The sequence below is a fragment of the Chenopodium quinoa genome, unplaced genomic scaffold, assembly GCF_001683475.1.
Source record: "Chenopodium quinoa cultivar QQ74 unplaced genomic scaffold, ASM168347v1, whole genome shotgun sequence".
In the NCBI taxonomy this organism is placed as follows: Eukaryota; Viridiplantae; Streptophyta; class Magnoliopsida; order Caryophyllales; family Amaranthaceae; genus Chenopodium; species Chenopodium quinoa.
Genome location: NW_018742345.1, coordinates 6,456,808 through 6,479,074, shown reverse-complemented (window position 1 = coordinate 6,479,074; position 22,267 = coordinate 6,456,808). Strand labels below are relative to the sequence as shown.

The window sequence follows — 22,267 nt, the reverse complement described above, 5'->3', positions numbered from 1 at the left end:
CTCACTTAATGCTTTGACTCAATACTCAGATTGGAAAAGAAGAGTGTATGAAAGAATTTTGAAAATCGATGAGAAATACTCCACTCATTCCTATTACGACGGAAAACGATGCATGCATGGTCCTAGTATACGATCATAAACAATATATTGCATTACTCGAAGACAAAGTGTGTGCAATGATTCAACATGTGTGATTAGATGAGTTTATTAAGACTCGTGGTATGATCGCATGGCTAAACATGAGGACGTTGTGAAAAACAAAGGACCTAATGACCAAATAGTATGGAAGACAAACTAACTTGATTAATTTTGTCCAATTTTAATGTTAATGCTATTTACTAGGTGAAACGGTCTATTGGCAATCATTAGTCATAAATAAGATGAACCATAATCAAAGACAAATAACACATGTTAAGGTTAGCACTAGGAAGAGGACTAGAATTCTAGAAGAGTTAGGACTCAAGGGTATTAAAAATTAAATAAATAAATAAAATTAAAAATCTATAATCCTATGTTATATGAGTTGAAAAGGATTAAAGGACTTGGCTAAGACTAGCTTGACACGAAATTTTTTTTTAAAAAGAAAGAATAAATAAATAAAGGTAACGCTAAAAAGACACCTAAACTGGACAGGCTGTCGTATCTCGGTTATAACTTTTAGTCTGTGGCTTTGATTAGGACGAAACCAGCTCCAAATGAAAGATAAAACTCAGGGATACAGATCCATAGGTTGCACAACACGTAACTCTTTCTAGAACTCGAGCTATGACCAAAACAAGTTAACTCTTGTGCAGGACACGAGAATAAAAATCCGGGTTAACTCAATTTAAAAAAAAATCTATGACTCGACTCAAAAAAAAAAAAAAAAGGATTTGATAATAGAAAAAAAAATAATTAAAAAAATTGAATAAAAAAATGCACATATAAGCATATTGTCACGCATGATGCAATGAAGTTCGAAACCTAAAGTCAAGTTCTATGTTCGACTATGGTTAAGCTTTTGGGTGTCAAAGGGTACCATGGTTAAGAGTTTGGACGCGTTAGCAAGGAAGCCTCCCTTGAGGGTGTATGCCAACGGGCGGCTCCGCGAGTTCGTGATGAAATCGAACTCGACTCCATGGTTTGGGTGGATTTAAAAACTCGGATGAACCCTTGTTGCCATGAGCGTTTTCGGGTTGATAGAGCATAAATCCCCCGGGCTAGCCACATACGTAGAACACGTACTATTGTGGCAAAATGGGTAAGCTAAAATGCATATGCATATGTGACAATGCCAATTAAATCACAGGAATATTTTTCAAGAATCTTTCAAGTCTCATCCACTCATCTCAATTAAATACCGATCACTCAAATCGATAAATAACCAAGAATCCTCCCCACTAGAGTCGCCAAATTGTAGGCGTCGCTCGAAATGCGCCTACGTTAAATCATGTGGTGAATATTCTTGGCACTCGTAGGAAGTGGAAATTGACATTACGATTAGCGACAACGATTAGGGACAAAGCAAAGTAGGGAGCCGCCAACAAGTTTTTAAGGGACAACGATAGGCAACAACAATTGACCCGTGAAGGTTACACCCCATTCATAACCCATAAGATTACTAACTACATATGGTTCGGAACCACGAAAGGAGGATCGGGGATGATGGTACGAAGTGAGTCATGGAGTCACATTCGCCCGTATTGGCCTCTACTCGATTCTTATAGTGAAAAGTGATTCCTGCGATCTCAAAGGCATACAAACAAAGATTCAATTTGTTCCAAACTATTATTACGCTAAATTGGTTGAATATTAATGCAACATATAATTCTAAAATATTTGTGATCACTTGATTTAATAACAAGATTGAAAAGGAACCTAAACCGGTTGTCTAAATTATTTTAGTAGGCGTGATTTTCAATTACATATTCTCTTTAAACATTCAATATGGTAATCATAAAAATAATAGAATAAACATTAATATTAAAAGCAATTCAACATTAATAGCGTTAGTCAAATCAAATATAAAATAATCTAATCATGATACTAGCAATATTAAAATAAAATAAGAGTTATTAAATTAATTAATTACTCACATTCCGCGTGTTCCATTAAATTGCTACATCATGAATAAACTGTTAGTAACTTCAAAAACAATATAAAGAAAATGAAAATTAAATTAAATAAAATAGATTTGATTTGGTCCAAACCCTCAGTTATTTATACGTTTCACGCCTTGGTTTAAGGACGGAACCTCGGGTTTAGTATAGACTCCTTGGAGTGCTTAAGGGAAGAATGGTGTAATTAGGAATATAGATTTAAGGCTTAGAATATGGGAGAGAAAGAAGAGAATGATTTTTGGTGTAAAAGAGAGAAAGAGAGAAGGATTTGATGATCAAGCTTGTTGATGATTGAAAATAGGGGAGATATGACCTCTATTTATAGAGAAAAAAGAAGGGTCGAAGAATCAAAATAAGATAAGAATTCGAATCGGATAAAACTCTTGCGATAGACAACAGTTTTTATGGTTTTTGTTTTTATCATATCGTTTGATCCAAAAATCGGTATAAGATGAATAAGATATCGTTGGAAAACTCTTGAAGTCTACTTTCTAAACCAATTGGAATTAGATTACAATATTTTGTAGAATAAAAGATATGGCCGAAATAGTGAGACGGTGTCAGTTTTGGATAGATTTTGACATTTTATTCATATATTTTTAGTTATCCAACCATATAAAATTTGGATAAAAACTATGAGGCCCGAAAATAATATCTGTCTATCTTTGAACATCTTTCATTTCGAATAAAATTAGGACTACAAAAAGAAAAGTTTTATTTAATTTCAAACTCTTTAGTCTTATCTTTTCAAATAGGATAATTAAAAGGATAATTAAGATCTTTTAGAAATTATAGAAGCTTCCAATTAATCCTAATTGGTTTAGGAATGGGATTAAATAATTTGGACCCTCCACATGATCATTGGGTCGTAGGTAAGGTGGGCTCAGGTTCGGTTTGGGCTCAATTTAATATTTTGGCCATAACTTATTCGTTATAACTCGGATTTGGGCTCATAATATATCGTTGGAAAACACTTTTCAACCCCATCCAATTATTAAATAATTGGACACGGATTATGGACCAAAATAAACTGGATTAAGTATTTTTATAAAAAGGACACGAAATGAATGATTTTGGGTTTAAAGGCACGAAAAAAGGAAAATAAGTTATGGTTTGGGGAAATGGGATAGAAGTTGGATTGGTTTATGAAATGGAAATATGAATTTAAGCACTCCAAGATTAAATACCCAACCCGACCAATAATGGCGGTGAAAGGTTGTTCATCATCGGGTTTGGTTTTGGGGAGACATTTTTAGGTGTCTACAGTTACCTAGAGATATTATTCTCGAAAATTATAGTTGACAAAAAAAATGTTGTTTGCACATCGACAAAAACAATAAAATTTTGTCGAACCTACCTGGTGGCACGCGCAACTGTCAAAGTTACGCGCACTCTCCAAGCGCAAGTTTAGAAATTGTGTGCGGCACCTTAGTACAACTCTATGTCTTGCGCGCGCCCACTTTTCAACGTTGACTTTGACTCGTTACGAGCAGTATCATAAGAAGAAAACGATATTACCGCTTCAAGGTTAATCGTTAAGTAGGTGCTATAAATATCTCTTTGGCTAACAACGTTGTCTAACTTAGTTACCTTTACTTTGATCGTCGTTTTTGTTTTTTCAAAAAAAAAAAATTACCGTTCTTTTTTTCGTTTTCGAAAAAAAAAGAAAAAAAATCAAAAAAAAAATGTTTTTATCAAACTTTTTACGTTTTCGCAAAAAAAAATAAAAAAAGTTGCACTTTCCACCTTAGTTCAAGATAGAAAATTGTGCGCGATACTATTTTTTATTATGATGATTCGTTTACATAATTCATAATCAAACTAATGACATTACTTCTTATGAGGCTCGTCATAAAAAATTTGCATCCCTTAATAGGATGTTATCAATATGTTTATTCCTAAACGTGCCTATTTTCTTATTCATCATGTTTTAGTTGTAATTGATTAACCTTTATTTAAGAGTATAATTTATTTACCTTTTCTATGGTTTAAAAGAAAATCCCGAGAACCTTACTTGGGATGTTTTCCTCACACAAAAAAAAAAAAGAGAAATAGAATGAAAAAAATGTTCTTTAAAAAAACACGTATGATACAAATAAAAAATTATTATAATTCTCAAAAAAAAAGAGAGAGAAGATAATGATTGATAAAACCGAGAGAATGATTTAATTATTTCATTGATTTTACATTCGGAGGCCATCATTCTTTTTAAACAAATAGTAAAATATTATCCTTTAAAGGTGAGAAATATGAGAATCATAAAATAAAAAATAAAAAAAAATAAAAACGATATAGATCTCTATTGCAATCTAAGTGATCAACAAATACCATAGTATGTTCGGGGTGATTAATATTCCTAAAATTTTATGAGCATTTTCAATACAAAATTTCTTGTCTTTCTCTTCTACCTTTTTAAAAAACAATTCATTTAAAGTATAATCCTTAGATGATTACCTTGTTGACGTCAACACAAATCGTGACATTCCATTAATGATTGTTCATGAATTTTTTGACATTGTTCATCAACAAACTTGCTTAAAGTGAATTCGTATCACAAGGATTAAAAAATGAAATAAAACAACCATTTTGACTTTGATTTAGTTTTTGAATGCTTGGCAGAAAAGGTTTAAGTGAACGTACTCAATTTCTCGTGACACACATTACTAGATCATCTTCCACATTCGCATACTAGTCCAATCATGGGTGACAATGCAACATTGGATAAACTTAGATAGGAATTTAAAAACCTAAAGGCCCTACGAGAAGAAGAAGCCCAAATGAAGGCTCATAAAAAAGCAGAAAAGGCTAAAATAAAAGCAGAAAAAGAAAAAGAAAACATTCTGCAAGAAAAAGCATGAGCCGAAAGAGTAGAGGCCATGGAGAAAGTTTTCCTTTGAGCTAACTCAGGGAATAAGTACTTCAATTATGAGCTTGCACCAAAACCTAGTGGGAAGACTCTCCCAGAAAAGTTCTTGACTACGGATTTGCCAACCTTTAAGGTTACAGACAATCTTGGGACTCTCTTAATGAGCTTTATTGGAATTATGGCATTGAAAGGGGTTGAGCTAAGCCTATATGCATGTACTTTTCCACTTTCATTCGACCCAACTGCTAGATCATGGTTTTATAACCTCTATGCAAAACAAACTTCCACTTAGAGTGACGTTGTAAAAGCGTTTTTAACACAATATGGAGATAACATCAAACTCACAACTACCTTGCGCGATCTCGAATTGCTTAAGTAAGGGGAAAAAGAAGGCTTCATTGACTTCGTTTCCAAGTGGCGATAAAAGGTTGCTCTTATTTCAAAAAGACCTCTGGATCATGAACTTGTCCCGAAGTTCATAGACAATATGTCTCCACTATACAAGTGTCATTTACAATACCTTGGTTTAGACACATTTCAAAAAGTCTATGGGAACATTAATTGAAAGGGATTGATATATGAAACCATGAATCATATAAATGGACTTGATTTTTAGAGAGGATTTCACCTACGTTGGAAACGGACAAAGCTCGAAGACACAATATCAAGAAGTTGTCAACAATTCATGATGTAGTTCCCTAGGTCTTGTTTTGTTTCTTTCCTTTGTTTTTTATGATAGACTAAGAGATTCATGCTGTCATATCTATTTATTTTGTACTCTCATTAATTAATGAATAAAAAAATTTATTTTCAAGTATGTCTATCTTGTTTTCTTTTCAATCTCGTTATTGTTATTGACTTGAATTAAATGAAACATATACATACAAACATGCAATATAAAAAAGGCATACATACTCAACACTTTAAGAATCTTGATGAGCTTTTTCTTAGAATATGTATTGAATGAAAAGAGGCCCATCTTAGGCCCACAAAGAAAGTATATGATGATTTCACCAACAGAGGAGGCAACTTGAAACTCCATAAATATAATCCCATGTTCTTAACCTTCGAGAAAATCCATATTTTTGTCAACCGTTTTGAGCCTTGTCAATTGAGTCTTAGTTATTCAACCTACATTATTCCATACCTTGGGATGGAAATGTTGCAAAGAGATACAAATAGGAAATTGGGGGAATGAATCATAAGAGGGGGACACAAAGTTAGTCTAATCCCAAATACCCAATACAAAAGAAAAAATCATTCTAGACCCAAAACAAAACTTTGCAAAAAAAAAAGAAAAGAAAGAAAAAAGACAGAGATCGAGGACAAGGAAAAGGCACCAAATTTATAAAGTGGCCATACAAAGCAGAAAGGTTTTAATTTGATAAGCGCTAAAAGTAAAGGATTTTGGGAGTATACTTGAGCCTATCCATTCTTTATAACCCCAAGCCTAACCACGTTACAACCTTGGAAAGGCCCTCCTTGGGGTAGACCATAACCATATATCAAATTCATCATTCCACGGAAATATGGTCGATCATAGGCCTTCGCACATATGGACCTACTATTGAGTGGTTATGCCCATATGTAAAATGCAGGAAGTGGTTAGTTATGGTTAAAAATTCATATAAAAAAATCAAATGATTTGGATGATTTGATAGCTATTGGCAATCGAATCAAACTAAATTCAATGTTTTCCTTATCTTTTGCAAAGAAAAATGAGATGACTATATAAAAAAAACAATCATTTTATTTTCTTTTAATAATAGGGCTATTTATTACCAAGGTAGTTCAAGTTCTATATACATTGCCTAGAAAGAAAAAGAGTTAATACGATAAATTGATTTGATATATCGACAACCTAGCCTCGATGTCAACTTTAGATGTCTTTTACAACTCTTGAGAATTGGTCTTCTAACTTATCATGAGCAACTAATATGTCCGCCTGCATAGGATATCTCCATCTTCTCCAAGCGAGGAACATTGATTGAACATGATCGCTACATGAAAAAATGATCGTTATCACTATCACACGTATACCTCACTGCTAAGTCATCACGATGATTCAAATACTAAGTTAATAATCCTCGCTTTCCAAAACATATCTAATTCTCTTTCTTTATTCTCCCATATGAAAGTTTGATTCCCTTTCCTTTTTATACAAATCCGTATTTTTTGTTCATTTCTTTTTAAGGGGATAAGTCGGGATGATCCCTCTAAATTGGCAACTAAAATACTCGAAAAATAAAATAATTTTCCACTCTTTGTCTTAAATAGGGGGCTTAAAAATTCCAGGACATCCCCACTTCTATCTATTTACTGATTTGAACACGCTATTTATGTTGCAAAATCAATGTCACACAAAGCTTATTACGAACTATCTTAATAACTTTAAATGACAAAGGGAAGAATACCACTTCCTATTATTTGACCAAGATAATTAATTATGTTACTTGATAAACAAAAGATTCCGAAATTCTAAATTAAAGGGTCTTAATTTAAAATTATTATCCATTGTTGCAAACATTGGAATTTCACAAGGAGGATTACATCTACTTTCTCGAGCTTCAATACAGTGACAAAATTTGAACTCAAAAGAAAGAATTCAAAAGTAGCAAGAATAGACGAAAATTTTGAACAACATTTCATTTTTCCTCTCACTTGTCCTAATGAATGACCAATATTACTAGACTTAGTAAATTTCCTTTGTTAAAACTATGAATGATAAAAAATGATTTAAACACACTAGTTTAATTGTTTCCAAGATCCTAGTTGTTATCATCATAAGAAAAAAACACAGGATTTTTAGACCCATTTCTAGCAACATGAAAGGATCTAATTATTAACAACAAACAAATCATCAAAGTCACCAAAAACAGGGGATTACAACATTCGAAAATATAAAATGGGGGCTTAAGAACCCAAAATATAACCAAGCTGCTCTAATTCGATGATGTGTTCAAGATTTTCCTAAACTAAATAGTTTTGTGCAAATCTTGAAATCACAGTTTTATAAATGAATAATAATAACCGCCTGTTTTTATCATTGACAAAGCCAATTTTGCAACTTACGCATTAAAAAAAAAACATGATTCGCAAGAACATATTCATGCTATTATCAAAGTTCAAAATTTCATTTATAATTTTAATGCATAATTGTTGTTCTTAACAATTCAATTTACATTAAAATTAACAAGTATAGTCTATTTGAGCAAAAAAGAAAAATAAAGTTCAAGCACAACTTTAAAATTAGACTGAACAAAAAAAATTAAAAAAAAACCAAACAAACAAACACATGTATGCTTGTATATGCTCATACAGAATCAATACTTTACCGCTTCACATGAAATTTGTTGCAATATATTTCATAAAACAACGACAAACAAACAAATTCATGAAAACCCCAACTTAGAGTTAGGATTCTTCCTTCGATTTCTCCATTTAATCGACCAAGATCAAAGTCTGGTAAAACGAAACGAGCAAGATTGACTTTCATTAGCTTTAAACGATAACCAAAATATGGAAAGTGATAAAAATTGGAGAAAAAGGAGAAAAAGAAAGTGAGCTGCAGATCGAGCTTCTTTAACTCTTTTACTAATTCAAATGTTGCGCGCAACTCATCAAGTTGCACGTGGCATCCCAACACAACATTTTCTTGCGCGCGCCTGGCCGACGCGACTTACTATGTTGCGCACGGACACTTATCACTTAAAAGACCAGTACTCAGATTTCGATCTGTTTTGAATTTTTCCCAACAGTTTTGTACGTTGTTAGATGTAATAATGGACGAATTATCGAGATCATTTAAAATTGCTTTGCATTTAGTAGTTTATTTTCTTCTTTGATAGTTTTTTGCATCATCGGGCATCCACAACGTGCTTTGTGCCTTCCTTAAGCATACGTTTTGGACATTTTTTGTAAGAGTGTCTTAAGACGTTCCGTAGTGGTGCTTTACGCAAAAGCTCCCATAGACAAGTTTGTCATTTTACTGTACATACGTTATAAATATCCGATTTTTCTTCTTTTTTCACGTCCACGGCAAAAAGGAAGGTGTTATTAGGTAGCCTAAAAATGCAAGGCGTTATCATACAGCTTAAAATTCTATGGTGTAGGTGTTGCGAAAAATTTCACCTCTTCTCCAGCTTTGCAAGATCTACCTCTCAGAACTAAAAGGTAGAATTACTTTACTTTAGGCGTTAGCTCACGAGTCGACAGGCGCGCCGAACCATTTTGGAACATACACTTCTTTATTGAAAGCAAATATGGTAGTGAGTGAGTTTAGTAGCTTACCAGACAGTTAGGGTATCGTCCACCCCCTGTAGAAAGAGCGGCGAGACGATGTCGCACCTATGTAGGCACATGCCTCAAACCTGAGACACGTGTACTCATCTTGTGGACAAAACTGCTAATAGAGTTTTCGATTTTCTTCCCTCTCACTGGATTTGGATATATGCCTCCAGTCTTGAGACATGTATTTTTATCTTGTGGACACCGAGTATTGCGTTTTAAAAAGCAAAGTGTCGAGAACTTTATTCAGGCTGCGAAAGCTGAAACATTAAGGCTGCAAATGCCAAAAGGCTGCGAAAGCCGAAACACTCTTTTATCAACTTTTCAAACCTTTTAAAATCTTACTAAAGTTTCAATGACATATCGAGGGACTTTAGACCAATGATGACATGATTTGGAGGAAATTATCCACTTTTAATATTTTTTAAACCGATATCTTCTCCTGACGTGACATCACGCAGAAAACCTTTACTTATAAAGAGCGTTCTACAAATTGCAAAGGATTAATCTAGACTCTTTAGCGCACTAAAACTAGAAAATACTTTTTCATGCCTTAATAGCTACTTGTCTCGAACACATAGCGATTCAAGGATCGTTTCGACATCCATAACATTTTTGAAAGATTCTCTATTCTCTAAGAACTTCGCAGAATAAGTCTCGGATTTATTTCCATGATTACTGTGATCGTCATCTATTCTAGACTCGATCAAAGTGGGGGATAATTTTAGACACCTAGTTTTGGCCTCTTCTCCCGAAAGGAAGTGCGATGATGTTACAAAAACCCGTTCTTCATGCTAGATCAAAATTGAACTGTTTATGGACTACGAAATGCATTATGAAGTAAGTTAAAACCAATATTTGAGACCAAGTTATCTTAGAGCCTTTTTCTATTACTAATTAGGCATAAAACGTGCTCATACATGTTTGAAATTTATTAATAACGGACCCAATAAATGCGTCAAATGCAATGATTTGATCCAGCGAATCTTACATTGTTGTAATCCGAGCCAAAAAGATAAAACAAACATCATATTTTTGTGCATGGCCTATACAGATGGATATCCCTTTCAAATAGCTTTCCAACGGTACATTATAAGCCCAATTGCGAGCTAAAACGAAGAAGTTATGATTAAACATTAAACCGGGCCCTAAAATCGACACCCTTGCACTCCAAAGGCCATATCTTTTGAACCATAAAATATTTTAACCTAATTCTAACAGGATTAGAAAGTAGACATTTAGAGATTTCCAATGATATCTCACACTCCTAAATCAAACTTTTACATTAAAGTTGTGGAAGTTTTAAAAACGTGTTTTTGTATAAGACAAAGCACACCACATCGCAACTCAGTAAGTTGCGTGCTCATGGCGCGCGCGATTCATTGAGATGCGTCCGGCACCCAAAGCGACTCAGAGAGTTGCGTGCGCCACTTGACGTTGCGGCTCTAAAACCCTAAAACTAGATCCCTATGCCTATAAATAGGGGTCTTCATTTGACATTATGAGGATCAATTATCAGAATTAAATCCCTAGCATTCCCAAAACACTAATCTCTCAAGTTCTCTTACTATCATACTACTTTTCTTCTCTCTTCCCAAATAATTTCCAACCCTAATTGAATCCATTTAAGTCATTGGAGGTACGAAGAAGAAATAAAGTCCATAAACACATTAAACGGATATTTAACATAAAAAAAGAACGGTTAGTTTCATGAGCACTTAGATAAATCATTTTTCCTTTAGGAAAAATTGCCCGGAATAATCCGATCTTTGCCTCATCCGCCCAAAATAATCCCACCTATCGATTATTTTTTAATAATCTGACCTTTATACCCAATTCGCTACCAATGGTCCCAAGTGACTTAAAACCGGCTAATAGGTTACCATTTGTGACTTATGATTATGTTGCACACGTGTCACCGTGCGATTGGTCAAAAATAAATAAAAAACAAAATTAATCAAATATTAAAAAAAAAGAAAAAAAGAAAAAAAATTGAAAAATTGAAAAAATAGAACCCACGGCCACCTTCCCTGGTAGACCCACCACCGAAACCAGACCACCTCCTCTACCCAACGAACCCACCGTCGCAAAAACCCAGACGTCTAACTGGTGATTTACTTGATTCTGGCTTTCGGTAGACCCACCACCGAAACCAGACCACCTCCTCTACCCAGCCCACGGTTACCATATCGCTAGTTGTTCGAATTGGTGATTCACTCGATTCTGGCGAAGTGGCGATGTAAGGGGAAGGATGGAATTAATTCTGGGACTGAAGAAGGAAGTAGGTGGGGTTTCCAACGGTGGGCTGGTTTAGGGATTTGGTTTCGGTGGTGCACTAGGGGAGAGAATGGGATATCGGGACGGGGAACAAATTTGGTGGCCGGAATGGGGAGCGGAAGGGACATGGTTGACTGAATTTTGCGGGCTGATGCTGGCACAAACGGGGAGGGCGAGGGAGGGGTTGGCAGGGATAAGGAAGGGGGAGGGGAATTGGTGGCCGGAATCGGGAAGGGGAAGGGAGAGGGATATCGTGGCCGGAATTGGGTAGGTTCCGGTGGTTGGGCTGCCGGGATCTGGGTTTGGGTTTTTTTTGTTTTTCTTTTATTTTTATTTTTAATTTTGTAACTAATCGTAGGCGGACACGTGTCTTGTAACTTGTAATAACAAGTTAGATGACCAGTTGGGACCATTTAAAGCGGAAGAGCTATACAGGTCGGATTATTAAAAAATAATCGATAGGTGGGATTATTTTGGGCGGATGAGGCAAAGGTCGGATTATTCCAGGCAATTTTTCCTTTCCTTTGTTGTTTAAATAACTTTAATTGAATAAATAGTGTTGTTTGATCAAGACTAGAATTAAATTTTAATAAATTTAATTCACATAGTACTCTTTCGTTAATCAAGAGTAGAATTTGATAATTAATAGTTGTTTTATCACTTAAGACAAGGCGAATATTGTTTATATTGTTCTTTTCACGAATATTGATTAAACAAAGAATAACGACTATTGCAATGTAATTCCTACGTGATTAGAGATTGTAAATAAAATTAACTAACTAAGTCTTAAGGTATCACGTTGCATATATTTTTTGGTAATGAAATTGTGAAAAAGGAAGAGCTAGTAGAGGTCGTACTAGGGCTAAGATAGTGATTCGCCTCTAAAGGGAACGTTATCCTAGTACCTTCGCTCCCGAACTCATTTCTGGTTTTTGTAGACCCATTCAGGCATGGGTAAACTTACGATTCGTGCTAATTATCCCTTGAACTTTATTTGGGAGAAAGGCATGAACGAGATTTATGAGTTTTCCTAAAACTCATTGGCGACTCCTACTTGTTTCTTACAAAAACGTGTGATGAGAGTATCTTTTCTAATTCAAGGTCTCCCAAACAATCATGTATTCATATCCTATTACACCCTAACAAGTGTAAAGTCCTAGATTTTTTAAGGGCCATAGGCATCTAAGGAGAAGAATCCCCTACGAAGGGAACACTCTCATTACACATAATGACAAGATCCTTAAGACTATTACGGAGTATGTCCGGAACGGAATTCCTCGTCAAAGTGTCACCTTGTTACAATCCAAGGGCCAACTCTCATGAGTCTCATTACTCATGATACCCTTGGCAAAGAAGCTTGGAATGGGAGTGTTAGGAATGTACTCCATGGAATAATTCTAAACAGTTTTTCGAAGTTGTTCTTCACATTCCTTGAAATTTGTCAAATTTACACAAAATGCCTATTTCTCCTGGAGTTCCAGGCACATATAATAGTTGTCGGTGTTAATTAAAGACATGATTCTACCATTGAAAGAATTTGAAATGAAAAAACATTCATGAAAGTATAAGTTTGGATTTTAAAGCATTCATGTGTTTTATCCACACATTAAATTTTTCCCCATTTGGCGAGAATAAAACGATTCTAAGATCCAAAGAATCAATGAGATGAGTGATTAAGCATGCTTTGGCTTTTCTAAACACTTATTATTCTAAGGTAAGAAACTCTTTGCTAATATCTCTAAGCTATTCATGGTTCAATATTACGTCGCATCTAATGCTTTATGTCGTTTATCTCCATTGTCATGACATCTAAGGTCTCCTTACTGGTATTGTTGAGTTTAACCAAAAATCAACATGTACTCCCGGTATACCTCACGTTCCTAGGAAAGTAGTGATGTCTCTCTTTGGCATAGCCCATCACTATTCTCAATTGTTCGGTAATTGTCATTTTTGGAATATCGAATTTGACTCAATATTTTAGAGACCTAGGGTTTCTATGTTAGTTGATTTAAGTGAACTTAATTAATCATCTCAACATTCGAAATCCTAAACATGTATCTATCATATCATTCATATATAATTAAGCAAAAATATATGTCAAAGTGTCACCTTGTTACCATCCAAGGGCCAACTCTCATGAGTCTCATTACTCATGATACCCTTGGCAAAGAAGCTTGGAATGGGAGTGTTAGGAATGTACTCCATGGAATAATTCTAAACAGTTTTTCGAAGTTGTTCTTCACTTTCCTTGAAATTTGTCAAATTTACACAAAATGCCTATTTCTCCTGGAGTTCCAGGCACATATAATAGTTGTCGGTGTTAATTAAAGACATGATTCTACCATTGAAAGAATTTGAAATGAAAAAACATTCATGAAAGTATAAGTTTGGATTTTAAAGCATTCATGTGTTTTATCCACACATTAAATTTTTCCCCATTTGGCGAGAATAAAACGAGTCTAAGATCCAAAGAATCAATGAGATGAGTGATTAAGCATGCTTTGGCTTTTCTAAACACTTATTATTCTAAGGTAAGAAACTCTTTGCTAATATCTCTAAGCTATTCATGGTTCAATATTACGTCGCATCTAATGCTTTATGTCGTTTATCTCCATTGTCATGACATCTAAGGTCTCCTTACTGGTATTGTTGAGTTTAACCAAAAATCAACATGTACTCCGTGTATACCTCACGTTCCTAGGAAAGTAGTGATGTCTCTCTTTGGCATAGCCCATCACTATTCTCAATTGTTCGGTAATTGTCATTTTTGGAATAGCGAATTTGACTCAATATTTTAGAGACCTAGGGTTTCTATGTTAGTTGATTTAAGTGAACTTAATTAATCATCTCAACATTCGAAATCCTAAACATGTATCTATCATATCATTCATATATAATTAAGCATAAATATATGTTAAAAGCTTAAGAAAAAGATGCATTTGGAACTTAGCATGAGCCCTTGAATCTTTAAGTCTTCAAGGGTCTATATTGCAACTTTAAGGCTTCGTCTTCAAAGAAACGTTATCTTCAAAACATCACCATCATTCATGCAACTACTAGTAACTACGACTAGGATTAATCTAAACATGATGGTACAAGTATACGCAACAATTCGCAGACCATATTTAGATTTACAAAAATACATAATGGATCGCATTCCATATTTTCTATCCTAATCGGGCCCCACTAGGTTCCATTTTTTATAAAATTCAATGAAAGAATATACATTCCATTCATCCATTCACTATATGTGAATGGCACATGCATTTAACAACAAAAACAAGTAACAATGCAACATTCACGTAAAATAGTAACTAATTAAGGTGGTTAATCCGATTAATGAGTCTAATAAAACTAGTAAAAGTTATTAATCAATTACGTGATTAAACGCAATAAACAATGAAGATCTCACTCGCATCCATCTTTATTATTCGATTAATTAAAATTGTAAACCCGTAATTTTACCAAATAAAATATTTTCAAATGCCGCTCATAACTCGAGGTCTAGCCTCCATTTTTAATTAAAATAATTTAAACACAATTAAATTTATCAAATCGGCAAAATAACATATAATTATATAGCCCTTAAACGACCTAGTGTCTAGCATCAATCCTTTTATCTCGGTGTGCTAGGCACCAAGGGCTCGGGTGCTCTTGTGCGGGCTCACCTACACAGCCACGGCTGCAGCAAGCGTCCCTCCATAACCTACAGCACCGCATACGCGTAAACCTGCCTACGAGGCGTGCTCGTGACGACTTAGCTCGTGATGACAACTACGGGCTTGCTGCTGTGCGGGCCTATGCTTCCTCACAGTAGCCTACCGCACATCGTCACACTATCAGCAACAAAGAAACACCAAGCATGCACATGCTCCACACACATGGCTCGAGCAACACCTAACCGATGCACTTTCCCGCACCCTTGGCAGCCACATGCGGGCTCCACAAGCAACCTAACAATCCGAGGAATTTGCGTGGGTGATAATCCGAGGAATCAAGCATAACAAGAAATATAAAACCATTAAAATCACCTTGAAAAATAGTTACAAAATTTGAATGAGCAAGGCTCTGATACCACTGTTGGGTTACGTGAGGTCCAACACCACGCGGAAAAAAAACCCAACCCCAAGACTTGCACATAATAAATGCAACTAAAAATAAGCATATTAATTAACATAATTGATAACATAATCAAGCATATTATTTAACATAATTGATAAGATAATTAACAATCATATTAATTAATTAACCCCAAGACTTTACCGTTGTAGCGTGCTTCACTCCTTAAAGAGCTCGTACTTCAAAAGCTACTCGAGTTTCGTAAATGCGAGAACCTCCTACGAAGTCTACCCAAAAGCACGACCCGTACGAACCCTAACCCGGAGATTATCAAGGGCTAGACCAAAAGTGCTTAGAGTATTATGAGCGAAAGTGTTCACGCTTTTGGTGATTCTTTCAAGCCCACAACTCAAATTGGATTTCATTAAATCCGAAAACTTGGTATTTATAGAGAAAATCCCATGAACATTCCTTTGTCTCATCAATGTGGGAGACTTGGTAAAATCCCCTTTTCTATTTAAATTTAAATCGAAAATAAAAAAAGAAAGGCAAAGCAATCAATAATCAACAAGTGGCATAACAAGAATGAAGGGGTAGGTGAGGACCATCAAGGGGAGAGGACCATTTCCTCTCTCCCCAAGGATCCTCACGAAACCGCCCCTCACACTAAGAACCAATCATGGCACACTAGCCGACCGCAACCACCCTTGGGTGCTAAGGATGCCACGTTGGCAACTTACCCCTTGGTTAGGCCTACTGGCTGGCAGCGCTTAGGCCCAGCACGCTATGCGTGGTTACAAGCTGCTGGCCGCAAGCCTTGGCGGCCTTTCCTAGCAAGCAACGTATTGATGCGGGTTGCTGGGTTCTGTTGTGTAGGCACATGCGCACCACAACTTGATGGCCATTCACGAGCCCGCACATGGACGCATCAAGCCAAGCATGCAATGTCGGATATTAGTGTGCTTGTGTGCAACTAGAGCTGCTAGCATTGCTAGCAAGCCCGCATAGCCATGCAGCGATATGCGAGGCTCAAGCACGCACATGTGTGATGTTGGCCTTGCGATGGTGCGGCTAGAGTTACGGCTTGCTTTGCATGCTTTGTCAGCCTGCCAAGCCTTGTGTTGCACATAAGGCATGATCGACTGGACTTATTGATTGCTTAATTTATCATCTCGTCAATTCCTAAATTCGACTCGACTTGAGACGCTCAATTTTGACGCTCCTAGCTCGACTTTCGACGTCCATGCTCATAATATTCTAATGACTCATTAATTTCTTTCTGATCAATTCGTCATCACGGATCGGATACTTGATTGGGTGTGACACGTAGGGTTCGGCTTAAATTAAGCTGTAACATTAATTATACATTAATATTAGTGATTGGTAGTGGCCTCCAGCCAGGCATTCCGATCACTTGACCTTACTAAATAATTAGCTTTCTAATAATTCTTAACCCTTTATCGGAAAAATACACTTATTCTAGGGACACCATTCCTATCAAAAGTTATATACAACGTATATGTAAAAGTATGAGTGTGAACTTAGCGTCTTAGCCTATGTTATTGTTCCACTAAGTTATGTATAGGATGTTACTTTTTGCTCTTTAAAACTATTTTTTAATTTAGTTGTGTTTTACATTACAATTCAATTCAATGTAATGCAGTTAGCGTAAAAAGTGACCAATGTATTTATATTATAAAAATCTCGACACATAAGATTGAGGTTGGTTTTTCCAATTCCAAAATATAATAAAAGAACGGTGCAAAATTGCAAATTGAGCAAAAATATTTTTGATTCATGCAACCTACACTAGTCTAAAAAAATAAATCTAAATCTAACCAAAACATATGTAAGAATAAAATTTGAACACAAACTAAAAAGAGCTTCCCACACATTTGGCCAAAACTCCTGCATCAAACTCAATTACTTTTCAATTACTCTCTGAAAATGTTCCCACATTTTCTACCTCTTTCCACACAAACTCAACCACATAGTACTCACTCTCAATCATAAATATAGCACTAACACATTTACACATTTTCTGGTTTGTAAAAATCAATAAAATATTACCAAAAATCATGGTAATGTTGCAAGCATTTCTTCCATACTACAATTCTCGTTCAAAACCTGTATTCTTCTCGAACATCTTCTTTATACCCACCGCCCCATTACTTTGCCTTTCACAAATTCCTTCATCAAATTTTCTCACTTTCATAATCATCTTGTATATGCAATTACAAACCCCTTAAGATAATCATCATCATCATCATAAAATAAAGTTCGTGCAATTACAATATATGATGTTGCTTCTGTTGCTGCTATAGTAGAAGAAGAGAAGACTTGTGAAGAAGAACAAGAAGAAGAAGAGGAGGAAAGTGATGTGTTCGTGGGACCCACTAGTCAAGAACAAGTAAGAAGAGAAGGAAGACATGTGGTGGATTATGATTAAATAGTGGATTGGTATCCACTGTACTTAACAAAAGATGCACCAGATGATGCTTCTTTGGGATTAACCGTCTTCCATAAACAACTTGTACTCTTTAGTGATGCTTTAGGTAAATTCAGGTTCTATGTAGATCATTGTCCTCATAGGTAATTTAATTGAACATTACTTCTTTTCTGATTCATTACATTCATTCATGTCTAGCCGAACCAAAATTAAAAGGCCGACTTTGTTGTTATTGCAATTCTCATAAATAAGATCCAATCTTTATAAGTGTTAACACTACTATTGAACATTTTTTTTATCATTTCAATGTTAACACTAATAGTTATTTTCTTGTTTTTTTTTCTCATTTTATTCATATATGAAAATTTTGGGTAATGAAGTTTTTTAATTTGCCTTAGAAAATGCTATCAATTCATGAAAATGATTAGCTACAATTGATCATTAGATAATATTTTATTTGAAAGATCAAATCTTTTCTTTTACTGACTCTAATATTTTATTTTATATTTTCTCATTTCAATTATGAGATGATTGGGTCATAAAGTTTTCATTTTTAATTGAGAAATGATGTTACCAAATCAAGAAATGATTGGCTACAATTAGAAAGTTATTTGAAAATTGTGGATTTTAGTGCAGTTTTATTCTGGACGTTAAAGTACTTTCATAACTTATGTTGGGGTGGAATTTCTATGTTTGAGTGATGAGTAGGTGAATTAAATTTTTGAAAAGTTTTTAACTTTTAATTTTTTTAACAAAATGACTCAAGTAGTTAAACTAACGTTAGACATCACCTTAATTAAAGAAAGGCAAGGTTCTCCCAATTAATTACATATTTACTAGTGCTTAAGTTAATTGTATATTTGTATATAGATATAGAATTAGGGTTCCCACCAAACAAATGATGTTTTAATTAATGGACTCAATATATGATTGTACGTCAAATAATTCAAACTGCATATAGAGTACTTGAAAGTTTATACTAGCATTCTAGAATTTAAACTTTTGAGAATTGTTTAAACTAGTTTTTCCAAACTTGTATCCGTGAACTTAATATAGTGTGTTTCTTGATTTAGGCTAGCCAAGCTTTTCGAAGGGAAATTGGTTGATTGGAGGTTGGAATGCTTATGCCATAGTTGGCAATTTGAAGGCGAAGGAAAATGCGTGAAGATACCTCAGGTCAATACTGAAAAGAAAAACATTTTATACCATACTTACTAATGTAGGCTTTTTAAAAGTTTCTTTTATAAATATTCATTAACAGCTACCGGCAAGAGCCACAGTTTTGAAACAAGCATGTACAAGGACTTATTAATTGGGAGACTATGAAGGAGTCTTGTGGGTGTGGATGACCCAAAAAACACCACCAAATGCGAGGGAGATCTCTTAGCTTGGTAATAAAAGTTTTCTAGACTAGGATTTCAAGATATCTTGACCACGCTAGAGCTTCCATAGTAAGGTGTTTGAGCAAGACATAGGCTTCCTATCATCTTAAAATGAGGTTTTAATAAGAGAAAAAGTCCCGACAAAAGAACTCTACCAGAACTTAAAGTCTTTTGACACTTGGGTTGCAGAACACAGGAATTTGATGGACAAAGTTTGGCATAGAATACCTTACAATTTCATGCACACTACTATTTCACCCTAAAGCTCCAACAGTTATTGAATGTGCCCCTACAAGATTAATTTCTAGGCTCTCTACTCAATCTCCTACTAAAGGTTGGATAGAGACGATGCATGCACCAAGTTAGGCTATTATATATTTCAGACATGTGATCAATTGCAAGGAATGCATTAGTTTTCTTAAGGTCTTTGTGGCATGAAAAAAGCGCTCTCTATCCTTGTTTTTTTGTCCACTAGAATCGCTACACTAATATAATGAAGGCAGTGGAAACCTCTATGTTTATTTACCACTTCGTTATGCATGCCAGGTATATATATATATAGAATTGAATACAAAAAACTTCTTAAACTCACTGGAGGCTATAAATTCCACTAGTTTGTTGGTGATATATATTGGATAGCAAATTAAGATATGGTCACTGCCAAATGAATCCATATTGACCATATATGTTATTGTACAAACATTATGTAGCAAAGAAATTTTAGGTATTAAACTGTTATGTTTTCCACATAGATTTTTGGTGAACGGAATTTTTGGTTAATTAAAGGTGAATGATAGATGTGAAAGAAAATCCACATATCCAATGTGATGGGTGGATCCGAGTAGACTATATTCTTAAGTGTTTTTTCGTTGAGTGTATATCATAGTAGCTTAATACTACAACTTTTACTTTAAGTTATTTCTTTCTAGTTTGTTTCCTAGAGCAGAGATGCAGCAAAATTCAATCTTTAAATTGTTATCATGTCAACTATATAAATGAGTTGTAATTAATCCTTTTATTGTCTTCTATGAGTATATATACATGAAGAGCAAACAAAAATAACACACAAACTTTGACAAGATCTGATTTGCTCATGTTCGTAATTGGTGGAATATAATACGACACATTAGGGTATGAATAGCATCGGTAACTAAGGCAACATTCTGATTATTGATTATAAAATTATCCAAGTATGCCTTATGTCTCCATTTATGAATTGAATGCTTATCTACATCAACAAAATACATTTGTGGTTTGTTACATGACTTTAGCAAAATATAAATTATATGTTGTGGTATTGTGGTAATGTTGGATTCAAGGTAGAGGTTATTCTGTTGAAACAGATAGCAGAGTCAGTGGGGTGTGTACTGGAATGTAAAATATTTTAGAGTTGGTAGTTAAAACTTAAACAAACTAAGATGGAAGGGGAGAAAAGGGTATTTAGGTGGTCTTAGAAGTGATTTTGTATTAGAGTGGTCCTTGGATGTTAGTGAATTCAACAAAAAAAAATGCTGATAACTTAAACTTCAGAGTTAGAAGACAAATGCTCTAAAAATGTCTCGTAAAACTACACAGCGTGTTTAAACTTAGGACTGTGGTTTCACTAGGTAACACATGAATATCTAATTAGTTTAAGATTTAATAGTCCTATAGAACTGAATAGAGTATCACAATTTTACAACAGATAAGAAAATATCATCACTTTTCAGGACAAAACAAAATGAAGAACACCACTATATCTCAACTTGTCATACTCTATTGAACAATATCACATTCTTAAAATTTTCGAAACAAAGATGCATTGAGCAAGCACGTCATATGTTTAATGCACCATAAACCTGATTATCTAAACCAATTTTAAAGCTTGTTATCAAGTAAAAACTACTAGTTTGTTTGTTTAGTGTATACAAAGTTACTTACACTTCCTATTCCACATTCAAGGAACTTCACTATAATTAATAAATACAAAGTAGAAACTACTTAAAGAGGTAAATCTAGTTTCATCTCCTCACTGTCATCTTCCATCCCCTCCGCATCACCTAATTCAACCCTGTAAGCGTTCTTCACAATCATCACGACTTTAATGATAAACAACAAGTCACCAAGTTCTCGGAGGCAGAATCCCAATATGACATAATCGGCTATTTCAGAAAGAAAAACATTAGAAGACATGAAGCCAAAAACGATGCTTTCCTCACTGCTGGCATATGTTTCATGTTAAACCATGCGTGATGCTCTGATTCCAATCCCCTTTTTCCAACAACCTACAAAATACAGAAGGAAAAATACTCCATTACAGTTACATAAACCATTTTTTAGTCAATTGTTCATGCGGATTATGAGATTTGAGCATTATCTTCATTGCTTCATAGTTAATCCAACAATCATATTCACTAGCGTAGATAACCACAATTTTCTATGCATTGCTCGATGAAACTAATGACAAAAAGAAAACACCATAGTAAGCCAATTATATGCTCATGATCTGATAGACTAACACATGAAAGAATGAGACAAGGACCTAGTGGAGACATTTTGGTTCTTCGAGTTAATCGATTATAACCCTTAGAATCTCAGAAGTTACAGTAGCCTCATAATAGAATATGAATTCAAGAATTCTCTCAACTTCCACATCCATTTCCAACAAATCTACATCGTACTTAATATCAGGATCACTTCTTGAAATAATAATTTTGAGAAAGCTCAACCAAAGTTTAATGGCGTATCTTAATAAACTTAATTACTCTCAAATTAATGAATCTCTTAATCATGGTCATGTTGCAATATAGGATTCTCGGACAAATTAATCAAACATAATTAGTTAGTAATTATACTTCAACTAAATCAA

At 34.6% G+C, this 22,267-nt stretch overlaps 1 pseudogene; it reads left to right on the top strand.

The window, feature by feature from the left end:
* The first annotated feature begins 17,860 nt into the window (after positions 1-17,860).
* On the top strand, positions 17,861-20,033 carry LOC110695138 (annotated as a pseudogene).
* Positions 20,034-22,267: the final 2,234 nt, after the last annotated feature.